This window comes from Ochlerotatus camptorhynchus, unplaced genomic scaffold (assembly GCF_037179485.1).
Source record: "Ochlerotatus camptorhynchus isolate MF236.1 unplaced genomic scaffold, CSIRO-AGI_Acam_v1.1 ptg000447l, whole genome shotgun sequence".
In the NCBI taxonomy this organism is placed as follows: Eukaryota; Metazoa; Arthropoda; class Insecta; order Diptera; family Culicidae; genus Ochlerotatus; species Ochlerotatus camptorhynchus.
Genome location: NW_027040933.1, coordinates 87,034 through 106,919, shown reverse-complemented (window position 1 = coordinate 106,919; position 19,886 = coordinate 87,034). Strand labels below are relative to the sequence as shown.

The 19,886-nt window shown below is 36.3% G+C and overlaps 1 long non-coding RNA gene across 1 annotated transcript in view; it reads left to right on the top strand.

The window, feature by feature from the left end:
• Positions 1 to 19,886, top strand: part of LOC135711964 (uncharacterized) — an 86,900-nt gene that overhangs the window by 11,463 nt on the left and 55,551 nt on the right. Inside the window, exon 2 of the long non-coding RNA XR_010518516.1 lies at positions 14,695 to 14,740. This is a non-coding gene — a long non-coding RNA (uncharacterized LOC135711964). The remainder of the gene's footprint in view (positions 1 to 14,694; positions 14,741 to 19,886) is intronic.

The window sequence follows — 19,886 nt, the reverse complement described above, 5'->3', positions numbered from 1 at the left end:
TTAAATATAAAATTACACGTTTAACGATCTAAAATTCAATTGATTAAAGCTGAACGTGTAATTATGTAAATTTCCATCGTTGTAATATGAATTGAACTTTTGAAATCCATGTAAAATAAAACATGCATGTTAAATTGCAAATAAATGTATTAGTAATTACTTTCATGTAAAATTTATGTTTTATTGCTCCTAAATAGAGATAATAATAATAATGTTTTATTGCTGTATGTTTCATATAAGGTTACAACATACATCAATGTTCCACATGTAAATTTACAAAGTTTTTGCTGCGTATAACTAGTGTTGATCGGAAATTCATCATTTGAAACAAGCCTCGTCGTCAGCAATGAAACGAAAAAAAGGTGATAAAAGATTCAGGTAGCATAACCCTTGCAATTTTAGAGCATAGGAATATTACTCACATAAACATCACCCTTCATGTCATATCAGGCTATCATTGTCTTACTGTCGTCTTTAAAAAAAAATCACTGGATGTCATAGCAAATGACCTCATCAGAACTTACAAACACTGGTATAGCCATTGTTCAACTGAAAATAGCCAAAAAGGCGAAATAACGTGCCTATGGTTACATGCGAATACTTTTTTGTCCTTCTGTTCGGGACCTAACACCACTGCGACCAGTAATTTGATCTATTGTAGTATATCCCATGTCCTTAGTTTAGTGTATGTCGTATTACTCCATCACTATTGAAAAATGATGAAGTATTCCATTTTTTTACAGTTGCCATTCTTGCATTTATCGCAAGAATCCTGCTCTAATTGAACAGTCCCGCTCTTTATACCCTTCGGAGTGTTGAAACTCCCTCCCCTGTCAGTTAAAACTGGATTCCTTAGCAACAAAATTAAGAAATGACACCAATAAAGATTATGCATCAGAACCCTAGTCTTAACCACTTCAAACTAGGGAACAACGAATAGAATATTAGGAATCACATAGATGAAGACTAACTAATTTTTTCCTTGTTTCAAGATCATCCTCGGTGAAAAAAGCCCAGTCTTGTCACTATCAACAAGGCATCACAAGTAACAAGGACTAAGATGTGTTCCTTTGATTACGGAAATTCCTGTTCCCCTAGTTTGAAGTAGTGAGGACTAGATCTTACATCCCGTAACGTACCACGAAAAGGTGATCTACCCACGTTGCGGCAATACTTAGTCGTCAACTTAATAATCAGTCTTAAAGTCTTATTAAAGCAGTTAGTATTGTTGATCGTATAAGAGCTTTCCTGGTTTTGGAGTGCTTTAACCAATAACTCAAGATGCTTGAATTTTACCGAAAAGTTTAGCTGTTGAAAATTCCCTTCATGATACTCATGGTTCACTACTCTACAGTTTGAATTCGAGTAAATTCTAACGGAAATGCTGGTAACTATAACCGTCAGATGATCAGGCCAGAACAGCGGAACCTTTTCATCGGTTCCTGCTTTCGGTGAGAAGAACAAGCTTAATCTCTTGATAATCTATGCATCATTAAAATAGAACATCGCCTCCCACATAATCTTACCGAGGTACACAGTTATCAATTAGCGGTACACTCAACGGAAAACATGTTTCCCCTTCGAATTTAAACCCGGCTTGAAGCGCATTCGATGATTACTCACGCCAATCAACGTTGCTGCAGTCCAATTTTCAAACTCCGAAAACAAACGCTGAAAACCGGATTTGGGCTTTATGTCAATCATTTTTACACCTTGAATTTTACGCTACGACATTCACCGCAGCACTCCTCCTGAGAATATCGGAGCGGCGTGCGGTTGGCCTGGGCCAAATCCCGAAGAAAACAGTCAGTGTAGCTACCCCACCAGTCAACAAAGGAAGCGAAGGAATCGAAAAGTATCAAATATCATAATCTTTGCTACGTTCCATAAAAAACGCATCGCCGTTCATTCATAAATAATTTATCACAAACTTTGGCGGTTGCATTTCATTGGTTTTGACAAGCGCATCTCTTTCGGATCTCGGCGGCAGCACCTCAAGGAAAGAAAAAAAAATGTAAAAGAGGTGGTGAGCCGTTTTGACGCTTCAATGAGGACTGCTATAAACCCATGACATATATATCGGACTCCTCCTGTGCCATCGTACAAACCAAAAGCTCGTGTTTATATTTGTATCGTGTCGGATTAAATTTCACAAAAAAAAAAACCCTAAAGGACTGTGGACTGTAAAGCTGGCGCACTTTCGGTTTTGTCATAATAATGCGCCTGTGGTTGGGTCAATAGCCCATGATTGCTACAAATCTATAGCAGGACGGGTTACTCCCACCAGGCGGTGATGATGTGCGCTATGGGTTTGTAAATGAAATTGATATACGCAGCAGTACTCCAGGTGTCAGGCTTGACGGGCAACGTGGGGTACCGAACCACATGCGTTTGTTTCCGTCTACAGTACAATAGCTCTCGAATGATAAGAGCGTGCAAAAACCCGCACTGCTCGCGACACTTATCAGTCTTGTTCATTTGTTTTATTTTTGGTTTTACGGTTAAATCAATACATTTAAATTTGCGCCCTGTGGGGTATTGTTTGTGTACCAAGGTATGAGTAAATATGGAGTCGCCCAGCAATACAGGATGGTGTTAGGTGACACGAATCGATGTTGTGTTTTATAATCAATGGAAATTAGACATGGGTCGCTACATATGAATGGAGGAAAAGGATTTGTCACGAGGCGTCGGGCCTTGCAGATTTCAATGTTGATAAAAGCTAATCGCAAAAGGCCTTTGTTGTTAGCTGCCATAATCGCACAATGTACAATGTATTTTCTAGGAAAGAAATTACAGATATTCGTTTGATTATTGAAGAATGTTAAGTGGAGACCAATTTGGTTTCAAAAAATATTCTTTCTCATGCAATAGGTTTTCCAACATAGGTATTCACAACAAATTAAAAAAATAATAAATAGTATCGATATGTAATACAAATTAATATTACACTTTATGTGTTTTTAAAACGGATAGATCTGAGGATTTAGTAGTTAGTGTCATCTTGTGTTCTCCCAAGTTGTTAGCTGCCCATCGGTGTACCCCCATGTTTGTCTTTTTCATCAGTATGTTGCTTAGTTCGTGATCAAGAGCACATTGGTCTCTGTCATCCATTTGTTACAATTTGTTACCCCTAATCTCGAGATAGCCGCGAGTAATCGGCCCCGCTTTACTAACGATAGTTTTAAGTAATTTTGTGATATAAACAATGAATATCAGCTCCGCAAAGCTACAGCAAATGAGCCTGGAAAAAATAATTGCATAAAAAAAAGAAACACCAACTTTGAACACCTTGTAGTGTATTATTTTGACATAGCTGTTTACCCTAAAATGCTATATCATTTATGCATCTTCCCTAATCACATATTTTGCTCCAACCTCATCTTCAACCATGAGTTTAGAAGTTGTATGTTAATATGTATGTATGTATGTATGTAGTAAAACCTTTAATCATTTTAATACAGCTAAAAAATAGGAAATTTACGACGAAATTTTTTTCCGTCAAAAGTTATATCACTTAAGCAAATAAAAACACCAGCCAAAACACGAAAATAAAAACCACAATCAATGGCCCGCGATCAACCAGTTAGTGGGTCGTAGACTGCTTTCAGATGGAAAATAGGTATTCGGAGAGTGTGGCCACAAGTTTTCAATATTTTATGGAAAATTGATCTGAATTTAAAATCATGTTGGAATAACCAAACATGTGCTAGAATAAATGATTTTGATTCTACAAGTTAACATGGTTTGAATATCAAATTATAAAACATATTACAAAATTTTTAATTAGTGTTCAACTAAATTGATCAAAAAAGATTAAATTTCCATTTACCAAACAAAATAACCTTTTAATAGAAAAACTCTTGAAGTGAGATCATTGAAATTTTTATCTTCTTAAATTGCGTTAAATATTTAGGCATTTGCTTAACATGGAATAATTTAAACTCCATTTTTAGATTTTTATTTATGTGCTATTTTTTAGGGCCGTTTTTACGTTATTTTTTCACGGTTTCTTAGGCCAAGTTTGGCGTCTTCTAAAGCCAATTGGTTGTTACTAAGGCATTTAGGCGTTTTAAGTTTGGCTTAAAATAAGCCCTTTTCTGACTGTTAAGCCAATCGGGTGTTTTCAAAGCCATGTCTTTTAGGTGGTTGATTCCAAAATGCCTTCTATTTTCACGTAATGGTTCTCTGGGATTTGACGTTTTTCTTCAGATACCTATTCTGAATCAATGGGATAATTAACCTTGCAGTACTCGCACCGTAGTACAAAGTGCAATACAAAAAAAAAAAAATAAAAATCAACGAGAAATAAACATGTTTTATGAAATTCAATACCAAATTTTATGAAATTCAAATAGACCAGTACTTGAAGAATATTTTGGAGAATGTCATGTTTCAAGATGTGCCCTCAAAGTGAAAATAACATTCTGTTGTATTTATTTTGAACAACGTACGAGTGCTCGTGTTACAAACATTAGCGCGAGTACTAAAACGTTAACAGTTTGCTTAGACATTTAAAATTTATGCAGGTTTTTAAACGTGTGCTCAGTATTTAAAAGCCTTCTGGTTTTATTTTACCGCTTATGAAAGCTATTGTGGCGTTTTTATGCTATTTTAGCAAATTCCTACAAATTTTATTATGTGTTTTTTAATCACATTTGAGTTTCCAGATATCCCGGGTTTTTATACTACTTTGTTATTATAAATATTTCGTTATAAGTTTTCTTGTAAAGTTGTTCAGCTATTTAGTATTTCTTATAAGGCGGTGAAGTTCGATAACTCTAAAGGCCGTTTCAGACAGTTTTTGAGCTTTTCAGGTAATTTTCGGCCTAATTTGTTGTTTTGCGCTATCGTTTTATGCTTTTTCATTATTTTTGTGATTATTTTGTATTTATTATTTTTTCAGGTTTTTTTTTTGCAGTTTAAACATATTTTTTCGCTCCATCTCCGGTAGCAGATAGCGTATGCTTCTAGCTGATGTCAACATTTGGTTTTAGATCGCTAAGTGGTTTGTTATTGCAGTAGGGTTGTTGTTGTTGTTTCTTTATTAAGGAGACAGGAGGTGGCCTCAAACATAAAAACCTGTGTATCTCCGTGATAACCAGAGGTATAATGTGGAACAATGTTTTGCTTGGTTTGAGGTCTTTCGTAACCCTGTTTCGCGAGTTCAATGAGCTACCAGCCACCGCGTATATTACATTTGATATCCAGAGAGGCAGTCCCCTATACATGATTTACGGATATAATGTATCTTTGGGTGTTCATTTCAAGACAACAAATATTACGTAATAGTTATCAACTATAGTCTGAACGTAATATTTAATCTATTAAGCTCCATAACTAAATCAGAATCTTACATTCTTTGGAATGCAGAAGTTAACATAAAAATAAGCTGCTGACTATATATTTGGTACGATATGTTTATGATGTCAAATAACGGGTGTTCAATAAAAAATGAGAATGATTTCAGTGCCGTCCAGCGCTCTTATGAGAGCATCGCGACTAAGTTGCGTCGTACGGCTGACCAGGGCCCCTTTTCCAATATATATTGACTTCTTTTTTAAGAATAAACATTATGTTTTTAATAAAAATACTGAATTCGTGAAAAAACATTTTTTTTACTAGCTACATGACTGAAAAAAATCTCATTTTTTATTGCACACCCTTTAATTCACGATACGCCAAAAGCTTAGTCCTGCATTTAATCAATGCTTTCAATTTTTGCTGCTCGTTGAAGAAATTCCCAGCAAAAACAAATAACAAATTGATTTTCAACAAACACTCGTACCAATCAATTATGCATATAGAAATTGGGAGACAGACCGATGGCGTTGCACATACAGCCACGATGGTTCATTGCAACGAGCTCTCCCAAGAAGACTGACTAGTAGTTCAATGATCCCTTTCGAATATTGTCATGAATTTTATATAGGTCACGTGGAATGGCCTTCGATACATGTGTACATGTGCTTTTCTAATCACAGGAGCAGTCCATGTTATGTCACATAAATATTGGCTGTATCGTTCTCACAGGTTGGATGATTCTTGAGCAATGAGACCCATTTTAGAACCATCCACTTTATAACTGTAGAGATATATCATGTGATAAAATTAAATATATCGATTTCTTATAAAACTGTACATAATAAGCAACCTGATTGTCGAGTTGAAATTGATAGCAGATGGGGAAAGTGGGGATAGGTCGCTCAGCTGTAACATGGTAGATAGAGGAATCTATGCAAGTGGTACGTTACGTTTGCCGTTGGATTTTTACCGAGAAAAAGATCCATATCAGATACACAGGAGACATTTCTCGATCTCTTCTTCTCTTCCTTCTTAAGCTGACTTTTGTGACAAGTTGAGCCACACAGCCTCACAGCTACTTTAATTCCATCGTCATCTACCGGTAATGCCGATATGGCACGGACGGTTGCACCTATTCAATTTCGGTTATGCTTTCACTGTCACATAGCTATGTAGTGACGGAAAAATCATCATAATATGAAGCACACGTATGCGGCATTTCAGTAGATATTTACGTACACTCGCTGGTGGGTTTTGCTACAAGTATATACTACAAACTGTGCCTGATAGTATCAGGTGAACATCACAAGATAAATTGATTTGATTTGTTGGTGAGAGTGCATGATACACCTCAAAACAGGTATGAAGACAGGTGAACAAAAACGAAAATATTCGAATCATGCACATATCTTTTGGAGTTTTGTGTTTTTCATCCACTGTCCATTATCGTTTTTTGGTAGCAAGATAAGTATGTATGTTATTCAATATACATGATCCGAGTATGCTTCTTTGGCAGTCGGTCGATTAGATAGAAATTCATTCATTCTAGATAACATGCTTTGGAAAGAATTTCTGAAACTTACTTACTTACAAAAATAAGAAGGCATTATTTTTCTTTTACAGCACTTTAAATTATTAACTTATTATTTATTAGAAAAAATTCTATTTAACTAGGGTAGGTGAGTCAGTTTTGGCCCTAGCTTCAGTATTTGGCGCAAGTCTAAATTGTAGCAAATAATAAAATAACATGGTAAGGTATACTCTGTACGACTGTATTTCAAACACAAAATTCCAGTTCATATGCGACCTTTAATTCAGTAGCAAACAATATACTTCAAAATACTACATCTTTAAGTGGTTCGCTTTCTTAGACGTACGGCTAATAATCATGTTTTATCGAAATATGTAAAACTATGATGATCTTTATGCTCAAACGTGTTGTAAAATATTCAATTGTAATCATGAAATACGAAATAATACGATTTTCGTTTTTAATTCATGATATTATAGTATGACCAAAAACTGGTACTGGCGAGCGATTATTGGCATTAGTGCTGAATTGGATGGTTTTGACAGTGCCAGTTTGTTGTTGTTTCTACCTTTTTGAGTGTTTTCCTGCTAGAACAAGTCAGTCAAGGTCCCGCTGGGTCCCACCAATTCATCTAGAATGGAAAACATTTCCCGTGGCCCGAATGAAGGTCAAGTTGCTCGTCATGAAGTTTCGCTCTGCGTCTCTATGTTGGACGTCGCTGAGACGTGCAAGCTACTGGGATATTGAACTACTACGCTCTGCACATTGAACTACTTGCTATCTATAATAACAACAAGACTCCAGAACTAAGTGCTCATTCTACTCTGCGCGCCCTACACGGTAACCAGCGTAAACACATTAATGTGTAAAATTTCACACATTTTGTGAAAAAAGGGGCCTACTCATAAAATGTGTAAACTGCGTTTACACATTTATGTGTAAACCCAGCAAACGTGTAAAAAGTAATCATTTCTAGAAATTGAATACGATGGGGAAGCATGCTTTTTCTATTTATTTCGGAGTTTTCTTATTTGTGTCACTGATAAAATAAAGAATTCTCGGATACAATAATAATTTATTATCTCTTTTATCTTTATCACATTTATCTCTTTATTTGAGTTTTAACCTCAACGGAACTCATCGCAGCCAGACACCGGACAATGAAAACCTTGATTATGAAAAAAAATAATTCTTCTTAAACTTAGCTATGAAAATAATATAAATCACTTACCCTAACTTGTCCATCTGCACTGTCCAGTTTGCACCTTAGTTCCTTAATTTCACTGTTGTTAATCACTGCTTAGCGGCCGAAGGCCGGTCAACGAAACAGGATGCAGCAAAGTTTGAAGTTTTTTTTTACCCATTAACGAGTATAAAAATACACATTTTTTGATTGGTACTACATTATTAAAATGTGTATTTTTTTTACACATTTTAAGATTTTCAAATTTACACATTTTTTGACAGCTGCATATAAATATAAAAAAATGTGTATTTTTTTACTCATTTATGTGTTTACGCTGGTTACCGTGTAGCACGTTATTTGATGAAGGCGTTATTCCAATCACATCGTATTCAACCCGCCAAATGGGAGGTTGACACTGTTTTAGGTTTTGAATTTCTCCATCTGAATACTTGGAAACACTCAACGACAGCTGCTAGAAGGGAAAGATTTCATATCTGCAAAAAGTGAAGAAATCCTTATTCAATAAAATGAATTCAACGCAAATTTACTTTCTGCTTATTTCTACAATCCCCATCATCTAAAACCATTCACTCAAGAACCAGAGCTAGGCTTGGGCACTGCATGCTGATAATCATACCTATATCATTCAAAACTTTAACATTTCCAATCTAATGCTCATACTATGTAATCTTTTAAATATAAGATTGAAATTTTGGATTTGTTTTCAACATCAGCGTGATTTTGAGGACCCATTAAGCGAAGCCAAAAACTGGAACACTTCTACGGCCAATAAAGGAACAACTGATGCCAAAACTGGTACAAGAGTTAGAAGACAGAGACATTTTACATCGTTTTATTATTCAGAATGCTTTAAACTTCAATTCAGTGGTATCAGCTGCTATACAACATGAAAGCTTCTATTTTATAAAATATGAAAACTAAGTATACTTACAAACGAGTGCATAAACTGGCTCACCTACCATATGTTTCTATCAAGATGTTAAGTTCAAAGTGCTTTTATGTTACTTCATACGCGAAGCTTGCGATTTTCAGAGTTGGTTGGAAATGCTATCTAACATGAAGCTTTATTGTTCTAATTTATTTGCTAGAGAATGGTCTTAGAAGAGTGTAGGTAGGGGCCATTCTCTAGCTAATAAATTATCACACTAAAGCTTCATGTTAGATAGCATTTCCAACCAACTATAAAGATGTTAAGGTTAAGTCATAAATATGAGTTTTTTTTACAAAAAATAGTCTTTTCCTTAATACTTCATAAATGTACACAGAAAAATCTGTGTCCTTATGGAAACGCTTTATGATGTAGGCCAAGTGTCCGAGGTAAGTGAAATTGACCTTTTCCGATTTGGATCAAATTTAGAGGAGAAACTTATTGCAGACCAAATGTTTGTTCCGATCGATATTTTTCATTATTTTTATAGTGCCTTAGCGTTTTGAGCAACACATGATTTGTGTCTTCTTTAGTTTTTATAAAATCAATCCAATACTTAAATGCATTTTTTATTTTACTAGACTATTCTTTGAGAATCCTTTCTACTCAGTATTTCATGAACATAATTCCAGGAAGTACTAACACAATCTTTATTAAATATTAGATGGAAAAATTTCCTCAAAAACAATAATTATATGCACAAGAACAAGCAGTAATGAAAAGAAGGAGTCATTTGAATAGTAAATTAACAAACGTCATTATACCAAATATCCTTATGCCAAACGTCCTTATGTCAATTGTAGCAGACCCGTGCTCAACAGATCACGGTAGTGTTCCAATGTCAAACTACATAGGAGATGGCTATCAGCACCGTCAGTGGCGACAATACCATTTAATACAAAATTAAGCCAACCGTTAAATGAATGAACGATGATCAGTTTGTGAAGTGATCTGCCTGTTCATATGTGATAATGGACTTTGAATCACGACGATGCAATCAAATAAAAAGTAGAACTACATTCACTTTGTAAAAAATCTCGAATATAGTTTTTTAAACGCGAAACAAATGTTTGGCAACTCTGCACCAACAAATTCTTGACGAATCCAAGCAAAGCTTAATTTGGTTATGCTACCAGTGCTGATAAAAATCATTTCTTCTACACTCAACTTAGATGAAAACGAAAACAACCTTAACAGAAAGACCAACTACTTGCATAAAATTGAATTTTGACATAACAACATTATTTTGATCATCGTATTGAGTATCGAAGTCAATATTTATGTTTGTCCATTTGGGGCTGGATCTTCATTATCATTATCATTATGTTTTCAATATTAATATTCGTCTACATCTTGGTGGAGACGATTTTTAGGATCAATTGCAAAATTATTATTTTCATTTTACACAAATATAGCGCTGTAGAACGTGTTGTGTTTGTTTTTTTTACACACAAATCGATGGAAAGTTATTGCCTCATGCGTAATTGATAATAATATCGAGGTTCTAGGCTCTGGGGTCCACAATATAAAAAAAATAATTATTTTGCCCAATATTAAATTGATTATTTTGCTTTTGAGGATCGCTTCTGATTTTTACAATTTTGGGCCCCGGCGAAGATCAACAAACGCGTGTTGATTGATGTATAATGACCACTTTTGCTTATAGGTGACACCAAAGATTTCCAGAACAAGCGCAATTCATCTACACTGGGTTAAAGCGCTACTTCTTGCATGTGATTTTTTTTTTCCTTTGGTTTGTTTTTTCCGTTGATCTTGTTTTCCGTGCTGAGCACCAATGCTACCGACGTGCCAGGAAGGCAGCTCCCACACCTACCTATCGACCCATCAACTCATGAACCGGGGACCAACGGCTTTACTTCCCATCCGAAGGAAGGCGTGATCAGAGATGTTATGCCTCAGAACATCCCGGCGGCGCCGACTGGGATTGAACTCAGGCCTGCTGGGGTGAGAGGTTATCACGCTTACCACTACACCACCGGCGCCGTTTTCTTGCATGTGATGATAAATGATAAAAACAGACACTGCATGCGACACCAAGTTTTCAGATCCGGAAATACAAAAATGATAATATACTTAAAAACTTACCTTTACATTTTCATCCTATCACCGTCCATGATTCGATCATCAATTTGTTTCTTCAATTCTTTGTTCAGCTGTTTTCTGCAAACATTGAAAATAATAGGTCTAAAATGTACTTCCATTTCTTTGTAAAATGAGGCAAAAAATTCTATAGTGTTACAGGAACTATGCTTCGAACTTGTTGTTGATCTTATGTAAAAAAAAGACTGAAGAACACGATCGTGCTATCAAATCAAATATTTAGTTGCATTTACTAAAAAATATGCGCCTAAAGTTTTCAGTCACAATATTATGTTTAACGTTGGCAACACTTAACAAACAACTTATCTTGGAAAAAAATAAAGTAAAAATAAAGTAAAAATTAAATGTTTTCTAATAACTTTTGGCTTTCGTTGATTCAAAATCTCTGGGACTACGCAATTTTTTTTTTTTCGATAAGTTTTTATTATGTAAACAAGAATGGGGAGCAAGAAAGAGCCATTATTAAAAAAAAGCATGAAATGTTGTTTGTGAAGTGTTTGCATAAAAATTACGATACATAGAGTAGGGAACTGGACCAAGGGCACAAATATTTTGATTTTTTAAAGTTGATCTGAAATAAGTGTCTTCTCCAAATTTGGTCCAAATCGGAAGAGTTCAATTTCACTTTTGTAGTTTTTCTCGGTCACTTGGCGAATAACCCATATTCATTCTAGAAAAACTTGTTTGTACAATACACTCCATTGTTGGAACTGACATTAGAAGAAAACATGCAGAGGATACAAGAAATCCACCCTTAAATTTGATGTTCATGCCATTTGTTTTACGTGTATGAAAAAGTACCACTATTTTCTTAAATTTAGTTGTACAAACTTGGTCTCGCTTTGTCTCGTGGAAATTTATATACGATCAAGGGCTGCACTTTGATCGATGACGAAACATACGTCAAACTCGGTTTTATGCAGCTTCCCGGTCAAAAGTTTTACATCGCGACTGGACGTGGGGATGTACCGGAAAGATTCAAGTTCGTGTTTGCCGACAAGTTCGCGAAGAAGGCCATGATTTGGCAAGCGATTTGCAGTTGTCACCTGAAAACGGAACCATTTGTCTTTTTTTCTTTCTTTTTTTCCTTTGGTTTGTTTTCCGTCGATCTTGTTTTCCGTGCTGAGCACCAATGCTGCCGACGCTAGAAAGGCAGCTCTCACACCTAGACTCTACCTATCGACTCATCAACTCATGAACCGGGGACCAACGGCTTTACTTCCCTTCCGAAGGAAGGCGTGATCAGAGATGTGATGCCTCAGAACATCCCGGCGGTGCCGACTGGGATTGAACCCAGGCCTGCTGGGGTGAGAGGTAATCACGCTTACCACTACACCACCGGCGCCGCTAAAACCATTTGTCACTTCCTCGAAAATGACATCCCAAGTTTATATCGAAGAATGCCTGAAAAAGCGTGTATTGCCATTCATTCGAAAGCATAGGGGCAAAGTCATCTTTTGAAAAGAAAGGATAGAAGAAATGGACTGATGCAGTGACCGTTTCCACTGTGCGGACGCTGATGGACTCCATCAAGAGGAATATTTCGTTCGAACTGGAGAAATGTAACCATCTAATGCTGTTACTTAGAAGTTTTAATAAAAGTACTGTAAAGCATTATTGGACTTTTTAAACTTATTGAATCACAAATTACAGGTCTTTTGTGCGTACCAATTTACTTTTAGTGAGCCTTTAGTACACCATCACACAACAAAGTATTCTTTTAAGTAGCGTATTAACGAATTCAATTTGTGGACTAGACCTTCACCAGATGCATCTTTATATAACTTCACTGTTAGAAAAATTGATGTAAATTTAGGTGCTCTGAGACTGACATATACGAGCGTCAATTTTGGTATAAAATTGAGTCATAATAGACGCGAAATTCAGCTCAATCAAACGTACTTTCGAACTTGTCAGTCTCGGAGCACTTAATTCTACATGGCATGTTTGTTTACGTTTCATCCTTTATGTCAAAGATGAATTCCGTCACGTGTAAGATTAGGTATTTCTAAGTGAGTTGTCTAACGATACTGACTTAATTAAACACCATTTTAGAGCATTTTTTTGCTGGAAACTTGCTCTTTTGAACCACAGCATATTAAAAAAAACTTCTGTTTTTTTGGTGCAAAGTTCTTCGAAGTTGCGCTTGATCTCTAAAATAATGAACATCAGTATAGGGTAATGGATCATCGATTTCAACGACACACAGTATTAGAATGAAAGAAACGACAAATTCACATTGCAAGACCTCCTCTTATTGACATAGTAATACTATAGCTTTAGCCTAAACGGGTCATGGCTTGCTCTTTCAAAAAATAACCTATAGCTAATAAACCACTTCTGAGGCATAACATCTCTGACCACGCCGTCCTTCGGGAAGTAAAGCCGTTCCCGGTTCATGAGTTGATGCGTCGATAGATAGGGTCTAGGTGGGGGAGCTGCCGCACTGACGTCGGTAGCATTGGTGCTCAGCACGGAAAACAAGATCGACGGAAAACAAATCAAGGGAAAAAAGCTTCCACGGGATTTCTATCAGTAATACTGTGATGGTAAAACATTATCGTAAAGATGAATTATGTGCCAGCGGATAAAAACAAATGTCTAACGATGTTGTAGACATATATTCGTAAGGATGACTTAAGAAATAGCGCAACTTATCAGGTGCAGGAAATTATCACATGTACTCCTATGTGTAGTGAAAGTCAGTTCCATACCAATCACCAGTCTAGATCAATGCTAAGCTAAGCTGGCAAAGTACTATGCGTCTACTTCGTGTCTACTACTATTTTCTGCTGTCCCCTGTCGTATCAACTACAGCAAAATAAAGCGTATCACAGTTGTTAGCATGCATAAGCATAAGCTCGCTTTCATAACGTTTACTGACAGTGGGGGTTATTAGCAACAGACCAGACAACGAAGACGGCCTGCGTCGCGAGTGCTTTGGTATCAGGTGCAATTGGGGTGTAACTCTACCCTTCAACAAAACCACGTTAAAATACCGCACATTGCGTGTTTTACGTAAATTCTTTCAAGGCTCAAACATGCAGAATCCAGCTGGCAAAGTGTGGTTGAACATATTGGGTTAGAAGTTCATTCCATGATTTACTAGCTTCAGTATCAGATTTCCTGCTCTACTTTGAACTAGATGCGTATGATTCACAGTCACATTCGACTGTATAAGGTAATTGGTTGTTGGGTGCTGCGGTAGATTCAAAATATGTACATCCACTGACTACCTTTGAATTGCAGAGGGGGGATTTCATACAAGCGATTTATTTGCTCCCCCCGCGACGAACGAATATGAGCAAGTTGGTTTGATTAAATTTATTAAAGGTTGTTTAATATTTCCACGGAAGAATGTACCATCATCGTTTGAAGAGATTGCATATTGTGGTTTCTGGTTTTCTGAAAATCCAACTGAGACTCTACAGTAACTCCTTCTCCTGTTCTCGGGCAATGTTGAAACATGTTGCGAAGAGAGCATACATGCATTCCTGGTACGTGCGAATAAACCACATGGCGACCGACGACGATGGCTGCTGTTAAAACAAAGTTTTCAGTTGTTCATGTTAAATTAACCACTTCTCTTTTATTTATTTACAGGTTACCACAGCTTACCGTCTATGCCAAGATTTTGTGCCTCCTGATGGTGAGTTATATTCGAGTTTTTTTTTTGCTTCCATCGTGCATTCTCTGTAAATGTATTACTAAGCCTTGGCGTACGATCGTTCAAACACAAACTGGATTTTTCAACAACTAAGTGTTTCCCTTCGTTTATGGCTTCATCCCTGGAGTTTGCTAGCTACTCTAACGCCTGTCGTTGCATTATTGGTCAGGCGCGAGTTACCTCTTAGATGGCAACTACAGCTTCAGTGATGGCGTGTCGCTCCAATCACGCAGCTGGACGAGGTCGAGTCTTTTACGATAGATATGAAATGAATATATGTGGTTTTCTTAATTTAATTTTAATTAAATTGTGGTGATTCTATCAGCATCATACTTCAGAATTTGCGGCACTGGAACAGCACTTGCTCCACTCTAGACAGCCACCACATGCCGGTGAAAGAATTAAAGTGATTCACTGCAAATGAATCTTACACTTATTGATGAGCTAGCTTTTATATTTCTACACTCCATTATTTCAACCCCTTTATTGAAAGGATCAACTAACGGTTAATTTTATAAGATTGTGTGATAGTAAAGGCTGGAAATGACGAATTCCCGACTGGCAAGACATTTTTCGAATTGGAAAATATCTCAACTTCCCTGTTCTTTTGTTAATAATTTTCACTCAGTTGTTGAAATTTGTTTTTCTTCGAAGTAATTGTAGATTAGGATCATAGTTTACTATAAATATGCAAATAGTAGGCAAATTTTAACATGAATGCGGTTTAAACTTTAAGTTCAAGATGAGCAGCGAGCATTTTTCACTTCATTTTTACAACGCAAATACAAATACATACAGTTTATTATTGGAATTAAAATCTACTTTTTTTGCGTATCTATAACAAGCTTAAACTCTATTCTATCTGTTGCTTAACAAAGAACTATGTTTCGTCAACTTGAGTAAAATTATTAGCAAATGAGCAGTTCGTGACCAAAACTGTGTATGCCAAGCATGTTTCCCTGGCATACTTACAAAAATGAGGTGTGCTTAGAAAGCTTCCAATTAGCAACTGTGAAATTTCTCCCGAACATGAAATATATGACTGGCGTAAAAATTCAGTTGGAACTTAATGTCAATGAATATAAGGAATGGATAGATGTTTTTTTTTCAAGTTTGGGGTCATCCACAAATTAAGTAAGATTTGTTTCTTCCTTGACTGTAAGTTGGTAAAAGTCCCAGACCTCTGTCACCGATACCAGTCAATCAATCAAGAACTGTCTTGGCAACGCCCTTACAATTGCTGGTGATGGGAAGGATTGTTAATTGACACTGCTCTGCCCACTGTAGCTAGGGTTACAATTGGTCGTGATTTAGCAAGATATTTTCTGGTTTGTCTTGATATTGTTGCTCACCCGAACTAGTTAAGGAAAAAAACATCTAGATAATTTGACCTTTTACACTACTTGAACCACTTGAACATTTTTTTATAGTCGCTTTGACACTCTTGGGTCATTCGTGACTTGTCCGGTGATGATAGAACTTGTGACTTTGGCGAGAGAGGTATGGATGTTAACGACTACGGCAGGGCCGTCCCTCACTACTTGAACAACAATATAATAAATGGAACGGAAACAAATTGTTTGAGTCTCAGTTTGAGTAGTTTCATTTCTTATCATTAGAATATTGTTAGTGAGGATTTTGAATCACCAGGAAGTGACAAATGCAAAGGTTTGTACAATTGCTGCCATAATTGAAAATATGCACAAAATGCGCAATTTACAGGACAAATAAGTAGTTTTCAGCGGAGACAACACGAATATGAACTTGTTGAAACAAACTTTCAATTCCTACCTTGTATGTTTTGGATGCCCTGCTCACGTTTTAAACAACGAGCTGAATCACGGCCTCGATTAGTTGGGAGTTGGTAGCATTTTATATGCTCTCACATGTGTGTGTGTGTCATCCATACCATTGGACAAGTAAAACTGCGCATAATAAGATCAAATCGCATGCTCCGTAATGGTGCCCTTTATGTTGTGAATACTAGTGCTTCAAAAGAGTAACTTTTGAGGCAAGATAGGGTGTCAAGTTAAGTAGATATCCACAACAGGTACAGCAAAACATCGCATAGACGCCCTTATTCACACTTACTACTCAGGGGGTAGAAGGTCCAAAAGAGCCACCGCCGCCAACTAAAGCTTGAACCGGGTACCTGGGACTCCCACGATATACCCGCGGTAATGCTCAGCAGACGATGTCCTGTGCATATTTAGTATGTAATATGTTGTATTTGGATATCCAACATGTTTGAAGTCATGCGTCATCAAAACCATAATTTGCATCACCACCAATGCACTTTTCAACAATCTTCAACTGGAACGTACTCACCAAATCATTACACCCGGGAACGCATTCCCGATGCTTCCACGCATATTTTTATCTAGTCATTTTTAAACGATTCCTCCTCCAGCGATTCCAACTACACAATAACTAAATATCACTTTTCTTTTTCTTTTTCCGCATTTTATATGCTCTCACATGTAATGAAAATATTCAACTACTTTTCGATCTACATACATTGTGACGACCGCAAAGTTGAAGCAGTTCTGCGATGATGTAGACATCGATAATCGTAACCTGCTGTATCACAGTAAAACACGATGCACCGTGGGGATTTTGCTAACAAAAAGGATTACAATTAGCTTCCGTTGAAATCGCACATATTTATGTTATATATGAAATGTATGTCTTCTTAATGGAGAAAGTTCATGAAATCGGTTTCACTTACGCATGCTGCGGCAAGTATGGATTTGGCGTTTATTTTACCCGAAACCTCCTAATGATTTTTATTTGAACGCGTTTAATAATCTTTTTAGTAAGTAAATCTTAGTAAAAGTTTCAAATATTGTATTAATAATCAAAAAGTGACCGTTGAAATTATATTCTGTGGAAAAATACAGAAAAACTGTTAAAAATCATTGAACTGTTTACCGAAAATTCAGCTGATGAAATTTCAGTAAAATTTCATCGAAATCTGTGAAATATTATTAATGTGTGGGGTCAAAATGAGCCCGATCTGTCCAATATGTGTAAATGTAGTTTTTTTGCTCATTTACTAATGGTATCCGATGCCCTAAAAAATCGCTTGATTAGAGAATTTTCAGATCTCAAATTAATTTTGGGGGTAAATTGACACAAAACAAGTGCTAACATAGCATGTGCCAAATGAAGTTATGCAAAAATTAAATCTGCGAAAAAGATCTTTTACGATATTGAAAAAAAATATATTTTGTATTGGGATTAAAACGGGAGCTAATTATAATCCTTTTTGCTTCCAAAATTTCTACTGTGTGATGGGCTAGTTTGATGCCGTATTTTAAATTGTCATTCACTCCAACTGAAAAAATAAAATTTCTAGAAACGAAGTAAAATACTGCATTAGAATACCTACTACGAACGATTGATGAAGTTCACGATTATCTTGATGAAAGAATCGATGCAAATTTCCTGCTTCCAAGTATTAAACCCATACTACAGGACAACTGAAAAACTGATCTCATGGAATAACCCACATATACTGAATAACACGCAATGTCTAATATTTTATTCCATGCAGGTATTCAAGTGGCTTAATTTTTAAAATACGACAATTACGTATGAAATCGTTGAAAAAACTGTTTCTGTCCTTGAAAGAGAGAAACATTCACGTTGATGAGAATATCTTTTTAGATAAGTTTGTGACGCTTATGATGTTCCTGAGGCCGAAAGAAACTGATTACTACAAAACAGGACTGCAATATGAAGCTGTGTGAATTTTTGACAGTAGCCTGAGAATTGGTGACTTCTCAGATTTTGAAAAAAAAAAAATTGGTGAAAATGGTACAAAATTTTTACTCAAAAGCTAAACACAAAGCCTTTGGCTTCAAAACCGAATTCATTTTTCTATTCCTATTTTATTTTCATTCGTATGACGAAGTTAATCCAACGACATTTCTATATGTTTGTACGAATTTTAAATCCATAGGCCGATTTGGAATCCAAAATCAGTGTTGTATTTTAATCATAATATACACACTTTATGACTCTTTATCAAATCCAACAACTGTAGAACTATTACATTTTGTGTAAAAATCCGTTCGATGAAGAAAAGTAAAGAGCGGGTTGTGCTTAGTTGGAAAAAATTAGGTATGCCGATCTTAACCTAAACCCTATACATAACATTCCAAAATATCACTCTCCGTTCTCCAGATTATTGCCATGAAGCATTTAAAAATTTTAATACCCGAGAATACCAAGAAGCAGTTTAATAAAAATTTGAAATATATAATATGATATAAACTCGCAAATTTCCTTGACACTCTGAGCTGCTGCTCCTAAATCCACCATGTAGGACAAAGTGTCAACATCAGTCGGAGCTCAATCTAAGCGCATCGTTAAACGTTAGTTTAAAATGTATATCCCATGTGCCATTTTAACACGTCACGTTTCCCTCATGAATACTAAACGTTTGACGCCCAGTTCGATTGGACCAAGAAGTGTTAGCCGCATATCAGCTAGCACTAATCAGACAGAAGAATACATACACATGTACAAGGCGACATAATTTCGGCGCAAAATTTGCATTTCTATCGCGTAGCAAGGCGACACGACGCAAAACAAAGAATGAAAACATTCACACGACATCTTCAGAAAATTTACTGCTACCAGTGTTAGTCAGTGGTGGTGTTTATTTCTGATGATTGGAAAATTTGTTTAGTGATTCACGAAAATCCCTTTTGTTGAGCAAAACAGTGAGCCTATTCTTCTCTTTGGACGCAAAAACATGCATTACCGGCCAACACTACATTTTTCGGCTGTGTTGAATACCAATTTCCTCGTACCTATTAAGACAAAACAAGCGTATTCAGTCGGTCCTGAGGGCTAAGAATGAAGTTGACTTTGATGATGTTGTCGAAAAACTCAACGGAGAAGAATGAAGCCACCACACGTGGTACTGTTTAGTTGGTCCTGACGACCAAGTCGGTACATTATTTCAAACACTTCACAGGCAGGCGCTAGACGGAATAATTGATTTAATCGCTACCAGCGCATTCCAATTATGGCAGTTACAGAGAACAAATCATGTGATAATGTATCATATGGCCGTTTTTTATCCCGATACGGTCCGGCGGCATGTTCCTGCGATGAT